At 34.0% G+C, this 27,043-nt stretch overlaps 1 non-coding gene across 1 annotated transcript; it reads left to right on the forward strand.

Moving 5' to 3' along the window:
• The first annotated feature begins 16,491 nt into the window (after positions 1 to 16,491).
• LOC133793273 (small nucleolar RNA R71) lies at positions 16,492 to 16,598 on the forward strand. The gene has a single exon (XR_009874725.1). It is a non-coding gene; the product is annotated as a small nucleolar RNA R71 (small nucleolar RNA).
• The last annotated feature ends 10,445 nt before the right edge of the window (positions 16,599 to 27,043 follow it).

Here is a 27,043-nt window from a genome sequence, read left to right on the forward strand (position 1 = left end):
AACAGGAAACAACTAGGTAAGCGAAAATGCTTAGTAAGTTCAACTTTAAAAACAAAAGCATGTAGAGAAGACAGGTGGTCACTGACCAAGTTACTGTGCACAGATAACAGCAGCTCACAAATATTAGGGCTCCAGATTCATCCAAACCCTACGCAATCAATTTCAAGAATGCAAAAGCATCCTGGCAAACTTATGGTCATGCCTGATAACCAATGGCAAACTATTTCCTATAAATAGATAAATCCTTGCACTCAAAAAATCCCAAAGCAATCAGATATAATATATCATAACTATTTCATATGAACAAATAAATCCCTGCACTCAGAAAATCCCAGAGCAAGCAGATATAATATATAACTATATAATTCGAGACCAACTCTCGACAATTTCAAACAATTTAGGCGTAACACGCCCTCTAGCATAAATGCTAATCTATAAGAGAGAACCGAGTCTCAACACTAAGATCTAGCCAATAAATATCCCCATCAAGGGTAACTCTCGCGTTACCTAGGGCATCGCTACTTATCCAAGAGTAAATCCCTAACAAGGGTAACCATCAAGTTACCTAGGGCATCACTACTTATCCAAGAGTGTAATCAAAGTTACACGGGTTTATAGCCTCACTCAAACTTGGCAACCAATAGTATCTCTAGGCACTCTCACTGAATGGCCAATATTCATGGTTACTATCCGGGAATCGTTCAATGATTAAGTAAGCATGCGGGCCCCTAAGTCCCATTCATTTTTGCGTCCCTAGGTTTAAACCAGCAATCCTCACCTCTTGGCCACTCGTCGCGGTAACGAATTGGACATAAATAAAATCAAGCAGTGTGACGGGGATTAGCCGTCTAGAATATGACGGATATCTGCCAGTCATATTTTCTGAATCAGCACCAACTAGACTAACATCTCTAAGCAAACTTTCTACGACAGTGTACATATGTGCATGTGTCTCTATACTAACATACAATACAATATTCGTTTCATGTTGCAGCCACACAATAGAAGTTGACGTATTTGGAGTCCTTAGTTCTCGACAAGATTTCACCCTCCAATGTATACTCCAGTTATGCTTAGCCAATACTATAATTACCCACACAGTATACTCGGATTAATTATGGCACTTCATAATTCATTATTATTATTTTGGGCAGTTTGGTCATTTTAAAAATTATTTGTCAGGATTAAAGATCCTTATTTGGCCTTAAACCCATTAAAGAAATTCATACTCAAAAAATTTGAGACTAAACCCTAAGTCTCGGGGAGACCTATCCTATGGTCTCGATACTTAGGCTCAGGTATCGCAATAGTATTTTCCCACAATCCGCTAAAAATCTTATCCTTCTATTAAACCGTACTTTCAACAGGCGTTTAAATATATAAAAGATTTTAGCCGGTATTATATCCATAAAATACTAATTAAATTCCTTAATTATTTTTCAAGAAAATAATCTCTTAATTTTCCTTTTATTTTTCTTAAGGTTTTAATCTCTAAAAATCGTTTTAAGAAAATTGCCTAATTTTAACTTAATTAAGAAAACCGTTAAAACTTTCTTATCTTGACAAGTAAATTTTTCTGAAGTCAATTAATCAAGTTTACTTACTAGAGAAATAATATATTTAATTATTTTCTCAAAATATAGGGTTTTAAACCCTCTTTTAATTTATTAACTTATTAATAAATTAAATTTTTTATTTTTAGAAAGAATAAAAATTCTTTAATAAAAATAATTCTCACTAATTTCAAAGTGATATTTTATGTCAAAATGTTTTTAAGACTTACCAAGTTTTTATCTTACAATAAGCACAATTGTACTTTTTACCTTAAGTTCCAAAATCTTATTTTTACACTAAGTGTGAAATTTACTTACCCAATTGTTACCAAAATTTCTCAATTCCATTTTTGGTATGCCATTTAGGTCTTTGTAAAATCTTAGGTCAAAAGGAACATTTTTTATTGGTGAAAATATTTTCCAAACAATGAGGTAAAAATGACCTTATTTTCAAGTCCTTATTTTTTTCCAAACTTTGGCACTAATAACCTTCAAATCGTTCAGTATTTTGTTACAAAATTTTACAGTTGAATACAAGTTTATGCCAAGAACATGTCCACACATTTTTAGAAAAACTGGGTTCATTTGACCTATACAGTGGCTGTCCAAACATGGTCTCGAAATTAAGAATACGAAAAAACAGTTTTTTACCTAAACTTTGAAATAGCATAACTCACTCATTTCTAAACATTTTTGAGTGTTTCAAAAGCTAAATTTTATTTACTCAATCTGAAAACATCACAGTACAATTTAATTTTACAAAATCAATATACAGTGGATGCTTGAACCCTTGGAAGTCACAACTCAAAACTTGTATTTTTGTTTTAGGGTTTTCAACAAAACCCTTAGGGATTTTGGTTCCTATTTTCAAAAATCAACACACAAGCATCATAAAAATTATAAAGCAACTACCATAGCCTTATTACATCACCAATAATAAACTTTAAGCATTAACTATACAAAATAATGCTTAGAAATAAAAACCATACAATAACAACCATAAAAAGTAAAAAAAATTACCTCTTCTTGTTCTTGCTTAAGGTTTGGATCTTTCTACTAGCTTGGGCTCCTTAAAAACCATTTCAAAACCTTAACCAACTCCCCCAACAACATATATAATGAGCTATTAAAAAGTCTATGGTTAAAACTTTACAAGAGTCTAGTTTTTTGAAACTTTACCTTAGGGAAACCCTTCCTAGACCAAAGCTTAGCTTCCAAGCATTCTTAGTGTTCTTGAGGTTGAAAAGGGAGAGAAAAATTGAGAGAGATTTCAAAAAAAGATGAGAGTGATTGTGAGAGAGAGGGGGTCGGTTTTGGGGAGGTTTAGAATGAGCATATCAGCTAATTAATATCTAAACACTTGACTGTTTTACCTTTATCACTTTATGTCATTATCCCTAATTTAAATATGATCAAAACTTAATTAATTTGATGCACACACTTAATATCCTCACATGGACGGCCACCAGTTTCTCTATATATGTAATTATTATTTTTATATATAAAGGTTAATAAATATTTACTAAGAAGAAAAATCTAATTTGACTTTCTATAACATTTTTCAGTCTTTAATAAGTTTTAAAAATAAAACTTAACATATAATAATTAAATTAAATGTCTCTCACATTTAATTTAATTAATCACACAATAAAATTTAACCTAAGGTCCATTTATGGAATAAAATTCCCCAATTCGGTAAAATTAAGCATTTAACACAAAATGCCCTAAAAATTCCATTTTCTCTTAGGTTTATTATTTTTTTGACCAAACTTTAATTTTTATGAATGTATTTTATGCCCAAAATATATTTGACATATTTTTTCATTTTATTTTCTTATATTTTTACCCGATGTCGGTCCAAGACCGAAATCCTTATCTTGACTTTTCAACACAAAATTCATAATTTGGCTAGCAATAACTCATGGAAATAAATTCCAAACAAATATAATATTATTTAAAATAATATTCTTAACTCGGGGAAAACAATCCCGACCTGAGTTGTTTCAAGGTACCCAAAACACAGGACGTTACAACAACTCAGCTCAACCCTCAAATGGAGGTCGAGCATAGAAGTTGGGGTTCACCTTGATCTCGTGACCTGAATTATTTTATTCACCTTGGGTTGAGAAGTGATTCGAGACACGATCCTCTTGGCCTCGAAGAAACTGTTAGGTCCTACCTCGATCTCCTTCTCCACCACTGGACCAAGAACGGTGAATATTGCAAAAAATTTGAGAGGTAATCGTTAAGGGGATTTCTGAGAGGAAAGAAAGAGGGTTTCTGAGAATTTTTGGAGAGAAAGAAGGATGGGAAACTTGAATGAAAATGTGATGAATGCCATGTTTTGTTTTCCTATTTATACGTCAAACTTGGGGAAAAATCTAGGCCACACGATTAAAGAAGGCCGAGATCTGAGGGTTAGAATTAAATAAATCAAACGGCGACAAAAGTTGACAAGAAAACTGTCACAGTACTCGAAACTTGAACAGACGCATATAATAAGCAGATATGTGTCCTGTACTCGAGTGAATTGGTGGGCACATTTTCTGACATCAGAAGCCAAAAAGATCCTATTGTGCGTGTCAAAAGTGACGTCGTGCATGAGCAGGGACATGGGGGGTAAATGTTGTACCCTAAAAACAAGAGCAAAACTATCTTGCTCGGAGTATAGTTGGCACACAATATATAAAGGTTACAAGGCTTTAGAGATATCTCGTTAGCTCCAAACAAAATAGCGCGAGGCTGTGTCACTGAGTCTGGGACAGCCTAGGATCCTTTAAATCATTTGAAATGCTGGTGACAAGAGATTGAAGTGTCCCGTGTCCAGATTTCCCTCATCAGGCCCGAGCATTATCTAAGTCAATCCGTCTTGCTCCAATTATATCTAGTTCAAGAGTGATATCTATCTTGAGGCGGTTCAAAGGTGTGCATATGGATGAATCCCTACAGACTCGGATGCCCAATATGCTTGTTAAACCCACATGATCATTATATACATTTATTGATTAATGTAAAGGACAATAGGCTTAATTAGGGTATTTACATATCCATTTATTTGGGAAGTTACACACTATTATATATTACCATTTATAGTACGGTTACCCAATATTGTCCATCACAATTCCATATAGAATATATGGAGAATCGACAGTGCAAGGGACTGGCATCTTGTATGCCAAAACTCTGCTGAAATTGTCATAAACAATCTCTTCAAGAGTTCCTAAGCAAGAATAAGAGTGACTCGTGGACTAGGTGGATTTTAACCACTAAACCTCATTAAAATGTTGTGAGTTTACATTCTCGATTTATGAACAAGCTTAATCTCTCTAATCAGGTTTCTAATCCATGTTGTCAAAAAAGTGCATCACCATTCACAAACCCTATAACTTATAAGTACTTTTATCTTCCTTTCTAATTCATTTTCAACTTCCACTATATGTGCTTTAAACACAATTTGTAACGTCCCAAAATTCCTAATAAGGTTTAGTGCCTTGATTAGTGGGCAAGGTGGGCCTAATTGGATTTTTTGTGTGATTTTATTGAATATTTATGCGATTATATTAATTACATGAGTTATATTATAATATGACTGACTATGCATGTTTAAGTGTATTATATGTGCTTAAAGGCCCGCTTTTGTTAAAAAGGGGCATATTCATAATTTTGACCCATTGAGGGTATAAAGGTAATTATATGTGTTATATGTTTAAGACCAAATTATTATATGGATATATTTGAGATATTCGGCACGAGTCAGTTCTTTTAAGCCAAGCAGCAGAAAAGTCATAACGGGGATTAATACCTAGCTCGGGGTGAGCTTAGGGGTATTTTGGTGAATTACTGAGAATTGTTGGAGTATGAGTTATAATTGTGAGAAAATAGTTTTATAGGGAGAATTAGTGGAAATTTAAGTGAAATTTGAGGGATAGTTGGAAATTGGTGTCAAATGACATTTTTCCCCATGTGGGCATTGTTGAGAGACTTAAGAGGTCGGGGTATTGTGGTCCTTTGCCCTTATGCGGCTAAGACTCAATTGAGTCTCAAGCTTTCCACACAATTCATGTTCTCAGTAACACTATCTCTCTCTCTTCTCCCTAGTTCTCGATCAAAGGCTTGGAAGGCAAGGCTTAGTTTGGAGACATTGCTTGCATTTATTAGGAATCCATGGTTAAGAGGGATTAGAGGCTGCAGAGGATCACTATTCTGGTTAAAAATCTCAAAATTTCTGAGGTAATCCCTTAAGTTTAAACTCTAATGTTATTTTGGTATGTCCTTGTAATTCCCAACTATTTCTAAAACTTAGATCATTAACCCTACTAGACATAACTACTACTTTGAAGAGAACATACATGAGAAAAATTCATAACTTTATTGAAAACTTTAAGTAATATTTGTAATACATAAATACATAAATGAGCTCATTGTTTTAAAATAAAACATAACTTTAAATGAATTTGTTTACAAAACTAAATGCGAAAAATACATAAAAACGTAATTTAAAGAGACTATAAAAAAATAACGTCACCCTCGAATCGACACGCAGCCCATCCACTCCATTCACCTCAACACACACACCAAGCTTCCAAGAATCATTCAGCCTTTATATCTATTTTTCTGCATCACACTAAAAAGAAAAAGGAATGAGCTTACTACCCAACAAGGAAAAATCTACTAACATATATATAACATCAAACGTAAACATAAGATCATAACAAAACATACACTATAAAACATATATATCAACTATAACCCATGTACATGGTGACTATTGGGGTTTGCTAGCTAAGCAACTATAAGCCTCAAAATACAATGAGGTTTGCTAACTAAGCAACTATAAGCCTCAAAATACAATGAGGTTTGCTAACTAAGCAACTATAAGCCCCAAGAACATAAAAGTGTTGGGGTTTGCTATTTAAGCAACTATAAGCCCCAAAACATATATACTATAACATATCATAACATAATCATAACATACAAGTACATAAAAATTATCCTATTTTCCTTACCAACACCGGAATAATTGAGAACAAATGCGGGACTTGGAACACTCCTAAAACCAGCAATAAAAATGGTGAGTATTTCTAAAGGGTAAAGAATAATTGTGGAAACTAAACCTTCAAAACAAATCTTACCAAGGAAGTTTAAGTTTCAAGAGCCTAGTCAAAACCAATATCAAAAGTTAGGATCTGAATAAAAGGACTAAAGAAAACTAAAGAGTTTTAAAGGATTGAACTTAAAGAATAAGAGTACCTTAGTTGACCTTATGGATTGGTCTAACTCCAATACCGAAATACACTAAACCTCACTTCCCAAGTATTTTATAAAGCTTAAGAATGGAAAAGCTTTTTCCCAACCTAAGTGTATATCACTCTTATGGTCTCACTAGCACATTTGAGTCTGATCACAGCTGAAGAGTCAGTGGAAGGGCTGAGTATTAAGTCCTATTTATAGAGTTCTAGGAATAAATATCTTCTTTTTGGCTTTGAATAAAAATAATTAATAAAATTGAAAATAATTGATTATTTGTCAATCAGAGGCTGAAGACTCGGTCAAAACGTTCAGAAGTAGGTCTAAGGAGTCAAAGCTTGTTTTAAAAATTAAAAATTAAAATAAAAAATAAAGGATTTAGGACGATATATCGCCCCTATGTGGCGATATATCGGCTCTGCCCTATTCCCGAGCCTCCGTTCGTACGATCGTGCAATGTCAATGTGTTTTTCGTATTCTTCGTCAGGCGATATAATGGCTCCAATGCTGCGATATATCGGCATACGTGAATATTTTAAACACGTAATTGCACTTTTTCAGCATAACTAAAGTTGGATAACTACTTTGACTGAGTCAAACTACGACCCTAACAGTTTTTGGTGAAGACTAATGATTATATTTCCTTATTTAATCATTAAAATACTAATTCCTTAATAATCATGCTTATAACAAATATCATATTTATGACCAGCAATATTAATCAAACCTTATGTTATAATTAATATTCTTAAACTATAGGTGAAACTTATAAAATCCATAACTATTGCTAGGAGTTTCCAACTAAGTCCCGGTTTGAACCAAAATCCACGAAATCTAAAATACTACAACTACTACTAACTAGCTAACTAAGTAAACATTATGGGATAAACCAAAATTAAATAAATTCTAACCCAGCTCCAAAGATTGATAAGATTTAATGCCAAGAAAATAAAATAAAAGATTGACAATAAAGTTATTTAAGAGAAGAAAAATAAACCAATTATGATTTGTAAATAAGTTGTAAAAGAAAGATTATTAAGATACTAGAATCCACAATATGTAAGTTTAATATTATTTATTAGTATATTGATTCCCAAGTTTTAGTGATAGTTAAAATAAATCAAGCTATCATTTTCCAAATAGATTCATAATTTAAGCACAAATTATTTCTCACTTTTCAAAATTTTTTTTTAAAAGTATTTAAAGTGAATCAGCCTAATGAAACAAACAAAAAATCAAATAACATTATTTATAAGGAAAAACACAATATTTTTGTTCTAAGCATTGGGTGTGTACAATTTAATGACACATCTTACACAAAGAATATTATGCTTTAAAAAATGAGGAACAAAGTGTACTATTATTTTACAATCCAAAATATAAGATATTAAGATGAAATACATATATGAAGAAGAAAAATTCATAAACTTTGTTGCATTACAAGGGAAATCAACATACAACAATAAATACTATCTAGTTACGAGTTGCTTCATCATGTTCTGAATAATCTTGTGAAAAAGATTAGAAGCACATAAATAGAATCCAAAATATATTACAAAAGAAAGACATACTTGGCACAAAATAGTCTTCCCAAAAGGAAGAGAGAAAATGTAGGGAGAAAGTGTAGAAAAGATGATAGTAACCAAAAATTAAGCACCAAAAATTGTCTTGAAATTAACTACAACATATTACAAAAAAATATCTATAAAAACATATAAAAGCCTAAAATATTACAATAAGACTAATAAATTCAAAATTACTTAAGAACTCAATAAATTACTTAAAAACATAAGAACTAAGCAACACTTAGCATAAAAAATATGGTGAAATAATTCTATTTTGTAGCGCGTGGTCATATCGTAAGTAAGGAAGGGATTCTGGTGGACCTAACCAAGATAGAGGCAGTGATAGACTGGTCGAGACCGAGCAGTGTACTAAAGGTTAGAAGCTTCCTGGGATTAGCAAGGTACTATTGGTGATTCATTGACGGATTCTCCAAAATAGCAACACCATTGACTGAGCTGACGCGTAATTAGATTAAGTATGTGTAGACAGATAGATGTGAGAATAGTTTCAAAGGGTTGAAGCGACGACTGATTACTGCTCGGGTACTTACTCTTCCATCAGACAAGGAAAATTTTGTGGTCAACTGTGATGCTTCGAGGTAGGGTTTGGGGTGTGTATTGATGCAAGCTAGAAAGGTTATAGCTTATGCGTCTACACAGATTAAGGAGTATGAGCAGAGGTATCCCACTCATGATCTGGAACTAGCAGCGGTGGTATTTGAATTGAAGGTATGGAGGCACTACCTGTATGGAGGAAAGTGCAAAATATACACTAACCATAAAAGTTTTAAGTATTTCTTCACTCAAAAGGATTTGAATATGCGCCAAAGGCGTTGGCGTTATTTTGTAAAGGACTATGATTGTGAGATTTTGTTCCATCCAGGAAAGGCCAATGTTGTTGCCGACACATTGATTCGGAGGGGTCTAGGACAATTGTTTAATTCGAGACAAGAGCGGGAATTAAATTGGTAGTTGGTCAGCTAGCCAACATTACTCTTCATTCCACACTAGCTGAATTGTAGAAGGAGGGTCCCCAGTTGAGGAAACAAATGGAGAATTCCTTAGTTGGATTGGCTAGAGACTTTTCTATTTTAGAGGTAAATCTATTCATGTATAAAAATCGGATTTGTGTTCCGATGGATTCTTGTATCATGCGAGAGATTTTGGATGAGTCTCATACCAATCCTTATTCTCCATCTGGATACGATGAAGATGTACCAATATCTAAGGACTTTGTATTGGTGGCCAGGATTGAAGAAGGATGTGGTGGATTATATGGCCAAGTGTTTAGACTGTCAGCAGGGGAAAGCTGAACACCAAAGGCCATCAAGGTTGCTTCAGCCTTTACGGATTCCAGAGTGGAAGTGGGAAGATATTACCATGGACTTCGTGGTTAGATTGTTGAGAGCAGTGGGGCAACATGATTCTGTGTGGGTGATTGTGGATAGGTGTACCAAATCAACCCACTTTTTGCCTGTTAGAACGTATTTTACGTTGGAGTAGTACGCGGTGTTGTATGTAAAGGAGATTGTGCGTCTCCATGGGGCTTTGATATCGATAGTGTCCGACAGGGACCCCACCTTCACCTCTAAGTTTTGGGAAAGCCTGCAGAAGGATGTGGGCACATTGTTGAGATTTAGTACAACCTGTCATCCTTAGATGGATAGATAGTCTGAGAATACGATCCAAATATTAGAAGATATGCTACGGGCATGCGTGATGGACTTTGGGGGATCTTGGAGTAAGTATCTCCCTTTGATTGAATTTTCTTATAATCACAGTTATTAGGAAACTATCAGAGTGGCTCCGTATGAAATGTTGTATGGGAGGAAATGCAGAGCGACCATTCATTAGGATGAGATGGGTGAGAGGAAGTACTTAGGTCCTGAGGCAGTTTAACAGAATAATGAGACAATTGAGAAGATTACAACTGGAATGCTCACCTCCCAGAGTAGACAGAAGAGTTATTCAGTCTTGAAACATAGATGTGTAGAGTTTCAAGTAGGTGATCATGTGTTTCACAGAGTTTCTCATTTGAGAGGAGTGAAATGGTTTGGAGTGAAAGGCAAGTTAAGTCCTAGATTTGTTGGCTCCTTTGAGATTCTTGAACAAGGTGGAGAGGTGGGGTACAAGTTAGTCATACCTCCAACTTTATCAGGGGTTCACAACGTATTTCATGTGTCTATGCTCCGGAAGTACGTATCAGACCCTGCACATGTGTTGAGTTATGAAAACCTTGAATTGGATGAGGATTTATCTTATGAGGAGTAGCCAATCCAGATTCTTGATAGAAAGGATAAAGTCTTGCGAAACAAGACCATTGCCTTAGTGAAAGTACTGTGGAGAAATAACAAAGTAGAGGAGGGGATAGTTGTAACGTCCCAAATTTGCTAATAAGGCTTAGTGCCTTGATTAGCGTGCCATGAGGGCAATAATTGATTTAATTGTGTTATTACATGATTAATCATGATATATGTGTATTATTCTTTGATTGCTTGATCTACGTTATGATATGACTAGATATTCATGTTTAGGTGTATTAAATATGCATGTGGTCTGTTCTAGTTAACAAGGGGCATATTTGTTATTTTCACCCGTTAAGGGCATAAATGTAACTATGTATGTGTTATGAGTAAGACCACAATATTTTTGAGATATATTTGAGATGTGTGGTTTGAGGCGATCCTAGTGAGCAGATTAGCAGAATAGTCACAACATGATCAAATACCCGACTCAGGGTGAGCCTAGGGGTATTTGGGGAACGTAGTCTGTATTCGAGGTTGATCGGGTAACATGTAGTTATTTAACGGTTATTTGGGTATGACGGGATTCGTTGGGAATTTATAGGACAACTTGAGGAATTAGCGTGAAACGTGGCTAATGACAATTTTGTCATTGGGGCGTTAAAGAGCAAGAGCTAGCCTAGGGGGTACTTTGGTCATTTTGTTATCAAGGGATAGACTTGGAAAAACCTTTAGGAAGGGACCAAAACACCAAACTCACACATCCTCCCTTCTCCCACATTCTCTCTCTCATTTTGGCATTCTCTTGAGCCTTGGGGAAGCAGTTGAAGTTTGGATACTTAGCTTGGGAATCCAGGAGGACTTGGGGCTGGGACTTGGGGAATCTAGCTAGGAAAAAGTTTGGAGTATGATTTTTGGTTGTTTTTCTGCTGTAATTTAGGGGTTTTCTTGAGGTTTAAACCTTAGGCTGATTTTGGATTTTAGTGAGAGTATGGAGTAGTTTTTGGGGAAATTATAATGATTATGTTGTGTTGATATGAGTTCTAGACGTAATTCTGGGTTTGGGTATTGATTAGGGTGAATTTGAGTGAAATTGGCTCGAGGAAACGTAAGGGAATTCCGGGTTTTGGAGCTCGAGCCGCCACACTATTCTTTAAGCGCCGTGACCCGTGTGAGTGAGAGGGCCTTGAAGATTCTCTGAAATCGCCCAGGCGCCGCAGCGCAGGTTGGGTCGCGCTGCGGCCTATGTCCACCAAGTAAGAGCCTCGAGCTCTCTAACTTGTAGAGGGTCATGGTGCCTCTGAGGAGGACCGCGACTCAAATATAAAGTATTGGCCAAGTAGGGTTTTTGGGCTTGGGAACTCAAACTTAGGGGCTCGGGAAGGATCCCACTACCCAGTTTAGTAGAATTCGAGGTCCCGGAGGCTAGTATGTTATTTCGAGGTTTTTTATTGGTTTAGGGTTTGATGGTTATTTATTATTATTAAGTTTTCACTTGGTTTTACCGATAAGGCTCGGGATTTGAGATCGTGCTCGTGATCGCTTTGCACTATTAGCTCGGGACTCGGGTAAAAAAACTTTTTGTGCTCATAGAGCAGGGCATGGCCTGATTATCTATGTTTAGTGTTATGTGTGAATGTCTATACTTGTTATGTAATTTATATGTTTACGACGGATCGACAAAGGTCAGGATAGGCAAAGGCTGAAAAGGACAATAAGCATGTTGAATGCAGGACACCATGGCATGGCCATCTAGGGTGTTGTATTAACCTGCTCGGTTAAGGCCATGAACCTGGTGCCTGGCAATGCACCTTGATCGGCTTAGGTCGTTGTTGTAAATTTCTTGTTGTGTTTCTTTAAGTTATGTGTTTGCTGAAATGAACAGTTATATGCTATGTTTGTGGAGTTTTCTTGCTGGGCCTTTGCTCACGAGTGTTCTATGGTGCAGGTATGGGAAAGGGAAAAGCCAACTAAGCATGAGTTTGAGGGCATGGAGCGGTGCGTACATGTTTGGCCTACCTGGCTGCCACCTCTGGGGATAGTTTTGAGGAACGTACTATAAACGTTTGATTTTGTCGCCTAGGTCAACTGTACACTAACTTTTGAGTTGTAAATATGTTGTAAGACAATATTTTGGGATCCCAATGTAACACTTTTATGATTTAAATGAATTTCCAAACTTTTGTAGTGAATTCTTATTTAAATGAGTCTTTACTTTAATTAATCACACTTTTTGGTCTAATTCATTGATTAGTGATTTAATTGCACGTTTTAAAATCACATGGTAATGACTCTAGGGTAGTAGGGCATTACAAAATCACATGTCCTAAAACAATTCCTTTTTTAACCATAAAATGACATTTTTCCCAATTAAGCACAATGTTTTTCTCTTTACAATGAATCAAGACAAGAGAAATATTGTGCAAACATTCATCAAAGAAAGATCCAAATACAAAAAAATCATTTATAAATACTTCAAGGAATCTTTCAACCATACCAGAAAAAATTTAAACCATAAACTTTTGAAAAGTCGCAGGTGCGTTGCATAATCCAAAAGGCATGCGACGATAGGCAAAAGTCCCAAAAGGGCATGTAAATGCAGTCTTTTCTTCATCTTCTATGGAAATGGAGATTTGGTTATATCCTAAATACCCATCAACAAAGCAATAATACAGCTAAACGTTCAAGCATTTGATCAATAAAGGGTAATGGAAAGTGTTCTTTTCTAGTAACATTATTTAACTTTATATAGTCTATGCACACTCTCCACCATGGTTGTACTCTAGTAGGGATAATTATTTTTTTTTTTCATTTTCAACAACTATGATCCCAAACTTCTTAGGCACAACATGAACTAGACTAACTCATTGACTATCAGAAATAGGGTAAATGATACCTACATCTAATAGTTTAATGACCTCTTCCCTCACTACTTCTTTCATATTTGGATTTAGCCTTCTTTGACATTCCTGAGAGGTTTTAGAATTCTCTTCTAGATGGATTCTATGCATACATATGGATGGGTTAATTCCTTCAATTTCTCTAATTGTCCAACCTATGGTTACTTTATGTTTTCTAAGGACATCTAACAATTTATGATAACAGGTAGAGTTTTAGACTCTCCTAGAAAAGCACATTTTAAATTTTTTGGCAAAGGTTTCGGATTTAACATTGGAGACTTGAAAATTGATTTAATATGCTCTAGGGGTGAAAAAGGTTCAATTGTGATATTATTTAAGGGCATAGACTCTAACAAAGAATTCACATCATTCATGTAATCATCATCATGTAAGCTCTTACCATAATATTTTTCACAAAACTCAAGCAAGTCATTTCCATCATCATCAAAAATATTCTCAATCATGTTAATTTCATGCACTTCCTCACACTCGACAAATTTAGTAACACTAAATACATTCAATTCAATAATCATATTTCCAAAAGATAACTTCAAAATGCCATTACGACAATTAATGATTTCATTAGTTGTAGCTAAGAATGGTCTAACTGAAATGATAGGAATTTGAGCATGCACATTTTCCACAGGTTGAGTATCAAGAACAATGAAGTCAACAGGAAAGTAAAATTTATCAACTTTTATTAAAACATCTTCTATAATGCCTCTAGGAATTTTCACAGAACGATTGGCTAATTGAAGAGTTATAGAAGTAGGTTTTAGTTCACGGAGACCAAGTTGTTTATAAACAGAATAAGGCAATAGATTCACACTATCACCCAAATCAAGTAAAGCCTTGTTAAAAATGATCACCAATAATGCATAAAATTGTAGGACACCCAGGATCTTTATATTTCACAAGACTCTTTTGTTGAAAAATGGAACTACCTTGTTCAGTTAAAAAATCTTTTTTAGGAACATTAGTGTTTCTCTTCACAGTACGAAGATCCTTCAAAAATTTAGAGTAGGCTGGGAATTTGTTTATTGGCATCTAAGAAAGGGATATTGATACTAACTTGCTTAAAAAAAATTCTAAGATATCATTATATTGGCCACCTCTTTTAATTGGAAGTAACCTTTGTGGGAATGAAGCATTGGGAATGAAATGATGGATTAGAGTATCCTCCTTTGAATAGTCATTAGCATTAGAAATAGAAGGCTGACTCTTTCCTTTTTCTTTTTGAACCTCAGGTATGTAATCGGGTTTGACAATGTTCTTTTCGGACCTAAGAGTTGAAATTAATTTGGCTTCTCCATTATTACTAGACTTTCCTATCTCAGGTTGACCTTTTGGATTTGGGATATGTTGACTAGGGTATGTTCCTTTTTCTCCATCACCCAAAGTAGTAGCGAGTTGTCCTACTCGTGTCTCGAGTTTTGTAATTGACTGAGACTGGTTTTGTAGGATTTGTTGAGTGGAATGCATAAATTGTTGTAAAGTATCCTCTAAAGAAAATTTCCTTTGTTGAGAATATGGTTGATTTTGTGGGGCATGAGTTTGGTTTTGCATGTTATATTGGTGCCCTTGGTTCATTGGAGGCTAGTTTTGTCTCCATAAAAAGTTTGGATGGTTTCTCCAATTTGGATTCACTACTGCAAAAAAGGCTTTTTAGCGAGCCCTATAAAAGTTTTTAGGGCACAAGGGGCGCGAGTCCTCTATTTGAGAGCCTTAAAAACTTAGATTTTTTAGGGCTCGCAAAAAATGTTTTTAGGGCTCGCAATGAAAGAATTGACGCGAGCCCTAAAAGAATGGTCGCAGTAAGAAACAACGCCACCACTCCACAGTGGCCATTGGGTCTACATTTTTGGTGGGTTTTCAAGCCCAAGATGCAAGGAATATGGTGTTGGTGGTGGTTCATCTCATGGTGGCTCGATGTGGCCGGAAAATGGTTGGAAAGTTTGGGAAAACCCAAAATCGCAGAAACTTCGACAATCACTTTGAGGGCCTTAGGCCGCACATGAGGGTCTGAGCTCCAGGGGATGGAGTTTTTGGAGGGCGGCGAATGGCGTTCGGCAACGACGGCAAGGCGACCGTTTGACCTTGGCAGAGACGAGCTAGAGAGAGAGAGAGAGAGAGAGAGAGAGAGAGAGAGAGAAGGAGCTTTGGGAGAGAGAGAGAACTGAGGAGAGAGAGTGATTTTTGTGTTTTATTTATATTATTGAGTGATTTGAGGGATTGGAGGGAATTTGTGATTTTTTAAAATTCCAACTTTTAGGACACACATAAGTTTTAGGGCTTGCACCGCGTGTCCTAAAAAAATTCTTTAAGGACTCGCAATGAGTGTCCTAAAAAGCCCAGATGGTGTTTGGTAAAATAAATTTAAACTTTTAGGACACACATAGTTTTTAGGACTCGCTCCGTGAGCCCTAAAATAAATTCTTGCGAGCCCTAAAAAGTCCAGGAGCTGTTTTTAAGGCTCTCATCTAGGTGAGTGCCCTAAAAAAGTGTCCTAAAATGGTGTTTTTGTAGTAGTTATTATAAGTGGATGAAAATGGGCTATCATTTTGTTTCCCATAAGCATGAAGAGAATTGGACTCCTCAGCCTCTTGGTAGGAAGGACATTATTGGGCATTATGACAAGGACTAGAACATATTGAACAAACATTTTTTTCTGGGTTGCTTTGGAGAATTTATAGTTTGGCTTATGACTAAAGCTTCTACTATTCTCGCTAATTTTTCTAAGATTGTTTTTAAGTCTAATTCATCTTTTACTTCATATCTTCCTCCTCTTTTTGGTGAATTAGTTGACCTAGACCTAGGATCAAAATAATTCCATTGTTGTGAATTGACAGGTAAATCTTCAAGGGCGTCCCAACCCTCTTGCCCTTGAAATTGTAAAAAATTTACAGTTTGCATAGATTGAATCATTTGATGCTTAGAGGGAGTCAAACCATCAGTAAAATATTTTACAAATCTCCATTTTTCAAAACCATGATGAGGACATTTTAATAATAAATCTATAAATCTTTCCCAAAATTCATAAAACTCCTCATTATCTTTTAGAAAAACCTCAGAGATTTCTCTCTTTAGACTATCAGTTTTAGACATAGGAAAACATTTCAACAAAAATTTATAATAAAGTTGATCCCATGTTGTTATAAACCCTGTGGGAAGGGAATTTAACCAAACATTTGATTTGTCTTTTAATGAAAAAGGGAACAATCTTAGTTTGACTGACTCATTAGAAATTTTTTGAAATCTAAATGTTGGGCAAATTTCTACGAAATCTTTGACATGCATGTATGGATCTTCTCTATCTAACCCATAAAAAGATGGCAATAATTGAATGATTTTTGGTTGAAGCTCAAAATGGGTAGTGTTAGTGTAAGGAAAAACAATACATGAAGGAGCATTAGACGAAATAGGTGAAAATTATTCAATTAAAGTTTTTTCTTGCACAAAATTTCCGCCAGCAGGATTTCCATTATCATTAGCCATTGGTTCCATGATGATTAAAATTTTACTAACACTTTCAATTTCAAACAAAGATAAACATCTTTTTACCAAACAATTTTTAGAGTTACTTTCCCAATGATACATACAATTTTCACAAACAAGACAACAAATATAATCTCTCAAGAAAACAATTTTCTGATGTGGAAGATCAGTTAAAACGACAACCACAGAGCATACTTAGAATTTTTAGAGATTTCACAACAATATAATTTTTATGGTTTACTTGTCCCTAGGTTAATTAGTAGAGGCAGATTGGGAATTTCGTTCAAATTTCCTTTAAGCAAAGATTGCTTATGGTGAAACGACAAGATTTAGGGTTTCTTTTCAAGTATTTTTTACAATTACACAATAATATGATAAGAGAAATAAAATAAGACAAAATAGATAATGTTAACTAAAATTGAACAAGAGTTGGGAGGCATAGCATGCAATCAACCACAACAAAAATAATGTAAAAACTAGGTGGAAAAATTGCTATCAACTAGTAAATAAGGTAAAAAAAAAAAAAAAAACTAGAAGGCACATGTGCCATCAACTAAATAAAAGAGTTGGGAGGCATAGCATGCCATCAACCTTAATAAAATAAAGCAAAGACTAGGAGGAAATTTTTTTCATTAACTAGTAAATATGCACAAAAATATAACAACAAAAATAAATAAAGCAAATTACTACAAAAATTAGGAGGCACAAGTGTCGTCAACTAAAAAAAAAATAGAAAGCATAAGTATAAATATATATATAAGTAAATTTTTTTATGGGTGGTAGAACTGTCCCAAATTTTCTTCTTATCTTTTTTTTTTTTAGTTTTATATTTTTATATAGTTCAAAAATTTAAAAAAGTTGTAGAAGAATTCACTAACCTTGAGAAAAAGTTCGTTTCTTTTCTTGCAACTCACCGACAACGACGCCAAAAACATGATGGATCCAAAATTGGTATGTTTTAAATATGTCCAGCGCAAAAATCATATATATAGTATAGACTTCGTGTAAGCAAGGATGTCGAACCCAAATGAGTTGTCTATAATAAAAAAGAAACTATTTTAAAACAAAATTAAATAAATTCTAACCTAGCTCCAAAGATTGATAAGATTTAATGCCAAGAAAAAAACTAAAAGATTGAAAATAAAGTTATTCAATAGAAAAAAATTAAGCAATTATGGTTTGTAAATAAGTTGAAAAAGATAGATTATTATGATACTAGAATCCAAAAAGATAAGTTTAATAATATTTATTAGTATATTAATTCCCAAGTTTTAGTGATAGTTAAAATAAATCAAACTATCATTTTCCAACTAGATTTATAATTTAAGCACAAATTATTTCTAAAATGATAGGATTTTTCTTTACTTAAAAAAAAAAAAAATTACTTTCAAAGTATTTAATGTGGTTCAACATAATGAAACAACAAAAAATCAAATAACATTATCTATAAGGCAAAACATAATATTTTTGTTCTAAGCATTGGATGTGTACAATTTAATGTCACATCTTACACAAAGAATATTATGCTTTGCAAAATGAAGAACAAAGTGTAATATTATCTAACAATCCAAAATACAAGATATTAAAGATGAAAGACATATATGAAGAAGAAAAATGCATAAACTTTGTTGCATTACAAGAGAAATCAACATATAAAATAAATAATGTCTGGTTACAAGTTTCTTCATCATGATCTTAATAATCTTATGAAAAAGATTAGAAGCACATAACTAGAATCCAAAATATATTACAAAAGAAATACATACTTGGCACAAAATGTTATTCTCAAAAGGAAGAGAGAAAGTGTAGAAAAGATGATAGTAACAAAAAATTAAGCACCCAAAAAGGGTCTTGAAATTACATATTTATAGCCAAAATGAGAGTATTAAAATATTCAATTTAAATTAATTAAATGAATAATAATATGGCAAGTAGGGATAAATTCTAGGGTGTCATGATGAATTTTGCAGTGAAATGTATAGAAAAAATGGGTAAAAAAATGGCATTTGAGGGACATGGGGACAAGAAGACAATGTGGCTCAAGAGGAAAAGGTGCAGGTTGCAAGAGGTTGTGGAAGGCTAGGCCGTGAGGTATCTGAGTCCGAAAGGAGACTGGGAGGGGTGGGCTTTTGGGGCTGTTGGGCACGAGCCTGGAGGAGCTGGAGGCTTTGGACCCAGGTGAGGAGGCGAGCCCATGTGGTGGAGTAGGGAGCAGGTGCATGCGGGCTTGTTGGGTGTGGACCTGGAGGCTTTGGGCCTAGGTGAGGAGGTTTTTCCTTTTGGCTTCTCATTAATGCAAAGTTTCTCATTCTTTTTTCAAATTTAATTTCTTTCTTTTTCTGAATTTTCAAGCACCAAAATTCAAATTAAAACCCTACAAAAATTAAAATAAATTAAGTTAAAACTAAATATTTTCTATAATAAATGTTGTACCCTAATTTTAGCTCGAGTCATTCACTCAGTTCGGGTACAGCTGGCAAATAAACATATGGAGAAATAACCAATGGAATGATATCTGCTTGTTATCCACATAAGCAACTCCAGTTTACCATGGGCACGTGTGGTGTTAGGCGTCCTAGGTTTAACCCGAGCTACATACACGAAGGTTATGAAGTGTGAGCTCATAATATTCAAACGACACTCGAAATACGAGCTTGGAAGAGATGTTCAGCTCATGCTAACTTGAATGTATTGCATACTCAAGGATCCCTGGAGACTCAAAATCCCATTATACGGTTATTTATGACCAGGCTGTCATATTTAATGTCCCAGATATTAGGAGAACATTTATTGTATGATCAAATCATATCCAATATAAATGGGAAATATATGTATTAAATGTGATAAATATGTATATGCGTGATTGACTCATACGGTTACCCAAACCCGTCCATGAAATTTCTCTATAAAAACTGAGAATATTGGACAGGAAAATAGACCGATTATTCTGTAATACTGAAACTCTGCCAAAATAGAGAGAGAAATAGCAATAATATAGACTTGTGGACTAGGTGGATTTTAACCACTGAACCACATAAAAGATTTGTGTTCTTGAGAATTACTTTCATTTTTTTCATTACGGTTTATTACTAAGCACTAATCTACCTTATTATTTCTTAATACACTGTTGGCGAAAAACCGCGATGTTAGGAACTTTTCATAGTGCGTAGCGGAAATTGCAGTAGTGGTAGTATTGTATACAATAAAATTTTTTCATATATACAAATTTATATGAGGATCCTTTAATATGCATTATGTTAATCAATAAAATATGTATATGAAAAAATAATACGAAATTTTTTATCTCTTATAGCCTATCAAGAATCCTTGAATCTTTCTGTATATATTTCGATCTTCCTATCCTCGCTTGAGTACTCACACCAAGATCTTCCAAGACGTTCTCTACACCTCAAGATGTGGGTGGGCACATAGAGAACAAGAATCAAATTTGTAAATCAAAAGTATTCTCAACACATGAGACTCTTGATTATAGGCTAGAGAGAAAGGTTTATCTTGTGAGAAAAGGTGATCAGTTTTTTCTAATTTTTCTTGTAAAACTGGGTTTTTCCTATTTTCTATCATATAGAATATATAGGTATTATTATCATAATAATAATCAAATAAAATTTATTATCTTAATAATAATATAATAAATGATAATTAAAGACGAAGTCTTACATTCCATTTTAAGACCCTTTTCAAAATGTTTAATTAATTAAATAAAACAAAAAATCAATAACTGACCACTATCAGTAGTGGTACACGCATAAGGCAGTCCAGGAAGCTTTATGCATGTAACACCTCCCTAAAATAAGGGGATTTGATTTTTCATGCATTTTTATTTTAATTAATGTATAATTAGAAATTCAAATAAGGTATCATATTTTTAAGGAAGAGATAACAACTTGAATTTGAAAATTCAAAATTAAAAAATTTGAATTTTAATAATCATCTTATTATTAATTAAATAATTATAATAATCAAAACCAATTTTGACTATCTATATTTCTCCTTTCTCACTTAAATAAAATAGTTGATTAAAATCAATTTCCTGTATTTCTACACCATTTCAAAAATTCCATTAATGAAATAATAAATTGTGAAACTTTAATTATCAAATAATTTATATTTATCCTAAAGAATAAATATTCTCTCAAATAGCCCATTCACGGTTTGACCCTTGTGTCAACTCTTAACTTGAATAGTGTTGATAGAGCAGCCTTGGGGACCTATGGACCAATAATTCCAAGCTCCAATAAATAAAAGATTATTAACCAAAACTCTTTGATTCAATAATCATATTTATTAATCTCATGATTACTCCACTATAAATATGAGACTTCACACTTATGAATTAAAGACATATATTTATTGAGTACTTTATTGTAACCATAAAGTGTCCATTGATATAATCATTACATACAAATTAATCCTTTATTGATGATTCCTAATTAAGTGGGAATAAAATTATCGTTTTCCCTTTTTTAATTATATCTAGATTCCTAATGTACCATCGACTTTACTAGTGAAGGTTAATTCATAATCTCATTATGAATTTGACATCAGTAACATTTTCAGTTCCAAGAGCTGACCCAATAGGGAACCATCATTCAATCTATATGAAGATATATATTCCATATCTATTAAGCTATGTCCCCAACCATATACATCATTGAGTCCCCAAAACAATAGTTCTTAGCCTGATCATTCTGACAAACTGTAACGCATGAATCAAAGGATCAAATGACATATATATGAGTTCATAGTAACGTCACGATTAAGATCAGTTTGTATATGATCATCAATTGATGTGTTTTATAATACTACGAAACAGTATTTAAACAAGTATTATCAAATCACACCTGGTTCAGTTCTACATACTCTCAGTATGCAAAATACCTCCACTACAGTGTCCCACTACACCAGTAACCTCGATCTAGGTCACATGTATTCATAATACTAGTGGACCGTACTAGTAGTAATTATTCTAAAGATTCCACAACATTATTTTATTGTGAACTATTTAAGTCCATTATCTTAATCTCGACCCTCTCATACCAATATGAGATTAAGACCACATAGATGAACTTGGAAATTTTCTGATATTTACTTAATATTATTAACAATAATATAGTACATACGATACATATACACAATAATTCAATTCATTTATTCGCTTAAGTAAAACCATTGTCAACTACAATTGCTTTAAGGGATCAATTCCCAACAGTCTCCAACTTTCCCTAAAGTAAATGAGGCATTTTCCTTAACCCCATGCTTCTTACATGACCCTGAAAAGATTTAGTAGATAAAGTCTTTGTGAACAGATCTGCAAGATTATCTTCAGAGGAAACCTTCAAGATAGTAACATCTACTCGGTTGACTTTCTCTCGGATCAAGTGATATTTCCTCTGGATGTACTTTCCCCTCTTGTGACTTCTGGGTTTCTTTGAATTACCTACTGCCCCACTGTTATCACAATACAGAACAAGTGACTTATCCATGCCTGGAACAACTTCCAGATCAATATAGAACTTCCTGAGCCACACAACCTGTTTAGCTACTTCACAAGCTACTATGTATTCGTCTTCCAAGGTGGAGTCTATAATACTGGATTGTTTAATACTTCTCCAAACTACAACACCTCCTCCAAGTGTGAAAAATGATCCAGATGTCAACTTTTGACTATCTTTGTCTTACTGAAAATCACAACCAGTATATCCAGTGGGGTTCGGGTCTCCACCTGAATACACAAGCATGTAATCTCTAGTATGTCCGAGATACTTGAAAATACTCTTTATTGTTTTCCAATGAATCAATCCATGATTGTATTGATAACGACTGACTATCCCTACTGCATAACAGATGTCAGGTCCAGTGCACAACATTACATACATTAGATTGCCTAGAGCAGAGGCATAGGGATAATGTCTTATGTCCTCCTCTTCCTGAGTTGTTTGTGGACATTGTTCTTTAGACAGTTTAACTCCTGACCGGGTAGGCATAGTGCCTTTCTTGGAGTTTTGCATGCCAAAGCGTTCTAGCACTTTATCAATATAAGTTGCTTGAGACAGTGCCAAAATTATGTTCTTTTGATCTCTACAGATTTGAATTCCCAACAAATATTTGGCTTCTCTCAAATCCCTCATTTGGAATTGTTCAGCTAACCATTTCTTTACTTTTGATAATGTTTCTATGTCATTCCCAATGAGTAGAATATCATCAACGTACGAACGAGGAATACCACAATCTTATCTTTGATTTGTTTCTAAACACAAGGTTAATCAACGTATTGTTCAAAACCAAATGTTTTGATTGTTTCATCAAATCTAGGATTCTAAGATCTTTAAGCTTGTTTGAGTCCATAAATAGACTTAAGAAGGTTGCAAACTTTTTTCTCCTAACCTTTTACTTCGAACCCTTCTAGTTGAGACATGTAAATGGTTTCGTCAAGAAAGCCATTCAAATCTCATAATCCATGCAAGCAGCTATGGATAAGAGTGCGGATAGTTTTAAGCATGGCCACAGGTGAAAAGTTTCTTCATGATCAACTCCTTCTTTCCTGTCTCCTCCTCACTTCTTCTTGAATATCCATTTGCAACCAATAGGCTTAACATTTTCAGGTGGTTCTTCAAGAGTCCAGATAGAATTGGAATACATTGATTCCATTTCAATTTCCATTGTGTCTAGCCATTTTTCATTGTTAGAATGTTCCACTGCATCTCTATATGTCAATGGATCATCTTTGTTTGTGTCAAACACAAGCTTCTAAACTTCATGTTCATAGCGAACTGGTTGTTTACCAACCCTCCCACTACGATGAAGCTCTCCATTGTTCTGACTAGAACTAGTGATATCCTCTTGCTGTTTTTCATTTCCCACTGCTGGTGATTGGTCTTGTTTATTTGAGACCATTTCCTCAAGTATGACTTTACTTTGAGGTTTGTGGTTATTTATATAGTCATGCTTAAGAAAAGTAGCATTTCTAGATACGAACGTTTTGTTATTTTTAGGAATAGAAAATATACTACCTTTTTTTTTCTTTGGAATATCCTACAAACATGTACACTTCAGTGCGTGATTCCAACTTTCCAATATTTCCTTTAAGCACGTGTGCATGAAAACCCAATATGCGAAAATGGCTTAAACTAGGTTTAGTACCATACTATAATTCCAATGGTGTTTTCTAAATAGACTTAGATTGAAAACCATTGAGTATGTATAGAACACATTTTATTGCATAACCCCAAAATGACAAAGGCAATGATGAGAAACTAATCATCGATCTAACCATATCAAATAAGGTTTTGTTTTGTCTTTTTGAAACACCATCTTGTTGTGACATTCTAGGTGCAATGAGTTGGAATTGAATACCATGCTCACATAAATGGTCCTCAAATTCATAATTTAATTATTCTCCCTCTTGATATGATCGTAGTCATTTTAGTGATTTACCTAATTGCTTTTCAGCTTCTGCTTGGAATTCTTTAAACGTACCAAAAGTTTCAGATTTTCTTTTCATTAAGTATAGGTAACCATATCTTCAATAATCATCATTGAAAGTGACGAAATATTCATAACCTACTCTAGCTTGGGCATTTAATGGACCACAAACGTCTGTATGTACAAGTTAAAGTGATTCTCTGGCTCTTGAACCTTTTGCAGAGAAAGGTCTCTTGGTCATTTCGCATTCTAGGCCCTTTTCACAGAATGGGAGAGAACCAATAGGCAGTTCTCTTAAAGGACAATCCTTTGTTAGTCTGTTAATTCTGTCTAGACCAATATGTCTCAATCTCAAATGCCACATATATGTTTCACTATCGAAATCTGTCTTTTGTCTTTTAATATATTTGGAATTTGCAGTTTTAAAAAATTAAAAACTATAAACATGCTCAACATTGGACACTTACTTGTAATGTCTACCTTCAGACTTTGTAGAACAAATGTCAAAAACATATTTCTAAACGACAATCGAATTATTATTAAAAGAAATATTAAAACCTTGTTCATGCAATTTTTATAAGGAAATCAAATTTCTATAAAATCCAGGAATAAAATAAACATTGTCCAACACAATAAATTTATTATTATAAAAAACTAGGCGAGCTTTTCAAACTTCTGCTGCTGTGATCTCCTACCACTTCCAACTCTCATAGTCACCTCTCCATGAGCCAGCTTCCTTGAAGTACTAAGACTCTGTGAACAAAAACAAACATGATTAGTGGCTCCGGAATCAACTATCCAAGATGAAAAATCACCTTCCACTAAACAAGATTCTAAAACAAGTAAATCCAATTCACCATTCTTTTTTCCTTTCAATTTATCCATATACTTAGGACAATTCTTTTTCTAATGACCATCAACTCCACAATGAAAGAATGATTCTTTCGGTGCCTTCTTGTTGGAATTCTTTGAAGAATTATTCTTCTTGGAAGATTTGTTGGTCTTCTCTGGTTGTTTGTCCTTTCCTTTGCCACTCTTCCTTTCCTTTGTTTAGAGACTCAAAATTTTGCAACTCATTTAGCAGTTGGGTCATTTTGTACTCCAAATTGTTCATAACATAGTTAGTAGTGAATGTCGCAAAAGCTGGTGTAAGAGATTCAAGTATCACACTTACTTGAGTTCTCTCATCAATGGTTGTACCATGGATTTCTGCATCGTGCAATATGTTGATCATGTCAAGGACATGTTATTTGACAGAAACATTTTTCTTCATTTTCATATTCATGAAGTTTCTAGTAGCATCATGTTTGCACTTATTAGATTGCTGGCCAAACAGTCCTTGCAGAAATTACCAAATCTCATAAGTTGTTTCAACAGTTTCAAACTTCTTTCTGAGCACATCGCTCATACTAGCTAGCATATAACATTTGACCTTATTGTTGGATAAGATCCAATTGTCATACTTTTCTCTAGCAGTTTTGGCAGCAGTGAGAGCAGGAACCTCAAGACATTCCTTATTCACGACAAACATGTGGTTTTCACATATCAAAACAATGTTCATGTTCGATTTCCATTTCATGTAGTTATCACCAGTCAATTTCTCATTAGCAAGTAAAGCAGTTATAGGGTTTGGATTGGACATATTGCTGAATAATAAATAAATAAAATATAATGAATTAATGCATATAATAAACATCAGATTATATTTGGAATAGTAAACATGATGCATGGATGCAACACATAAAATAACTCACAAAAATTAGTTACTAGTCCATGGTAGATTAATTTGAAAATTAATGGACCAGCCTTGGGGTAGGTCAAACTAATCACAAATTAACCTTGAGACAAGATCTCAATTTCATAAATGAAAACTTAAAAAATCCTTTTTCTCTTTTGACTTATAAAGCACTGTTAGTTTGGTCAAGATGTAATAGTCATGCTCGAACGACTAGATACATCTTCCGAGTGTAACCCATTATTTTTCGATTAATGACTTAACTCAAGAGTGTGCCTTAGGGTTAGTCAAACTTGAAATACATCACTAATCTTATTCTCTTATGAGAAGTCAACCTTCATATAAAATAAACATATTCAGAAGCTTTTCCTAAGGGAGGCCGCAAACGGAGGCGACACGAGGCCTTTCCTATGCCTCTCGGTGTTCAACCAATAATGGAGACCATGAGACTTATTGTCATAATTCCCTCTCCCACTCACTATTTTAAAAGAATGTGTTTTTCTCAAAATCAATATTTTTCAATTTGGTTGTAAAAATAATTAAATTAAATTGTCCAAATGATATTCTAATAAATACTAATCAAATTATACAAAATAAATAATTGTAATGACCCACTAATCTAGAATATTTGGACCATTAACGAAACTATACATAAAATCCTTAAAAGAACTTACATTTGCGAAAATACCACAATTTTATTAAGTAACTTATAGAAATAAGAGTTACTTACAAAGTAAATACCAAAAAGGATATGGGATCCCATTGTCTTTAAAACAAAAACATAATTTAAAATAATAAAACATTACATAATTAGTGCGGAAAATACATATAAAAAGACATAAAACCGAAACTACATCCTCGA

This window comes from Humulus lupulus, chromosome 7 (assembly GCF_963169125.1).
Source record: "Humulus lupulus chromosome 7, drHumLupu1.1, whole genome shotgun sequence".
Classification (NCBI taxonomy): Eukaryota; Viridiplantae; Streptophyta; class Magnoliopsida; order Rosales; family Cannabaceae; genus Humulus; species Humulus lupulus.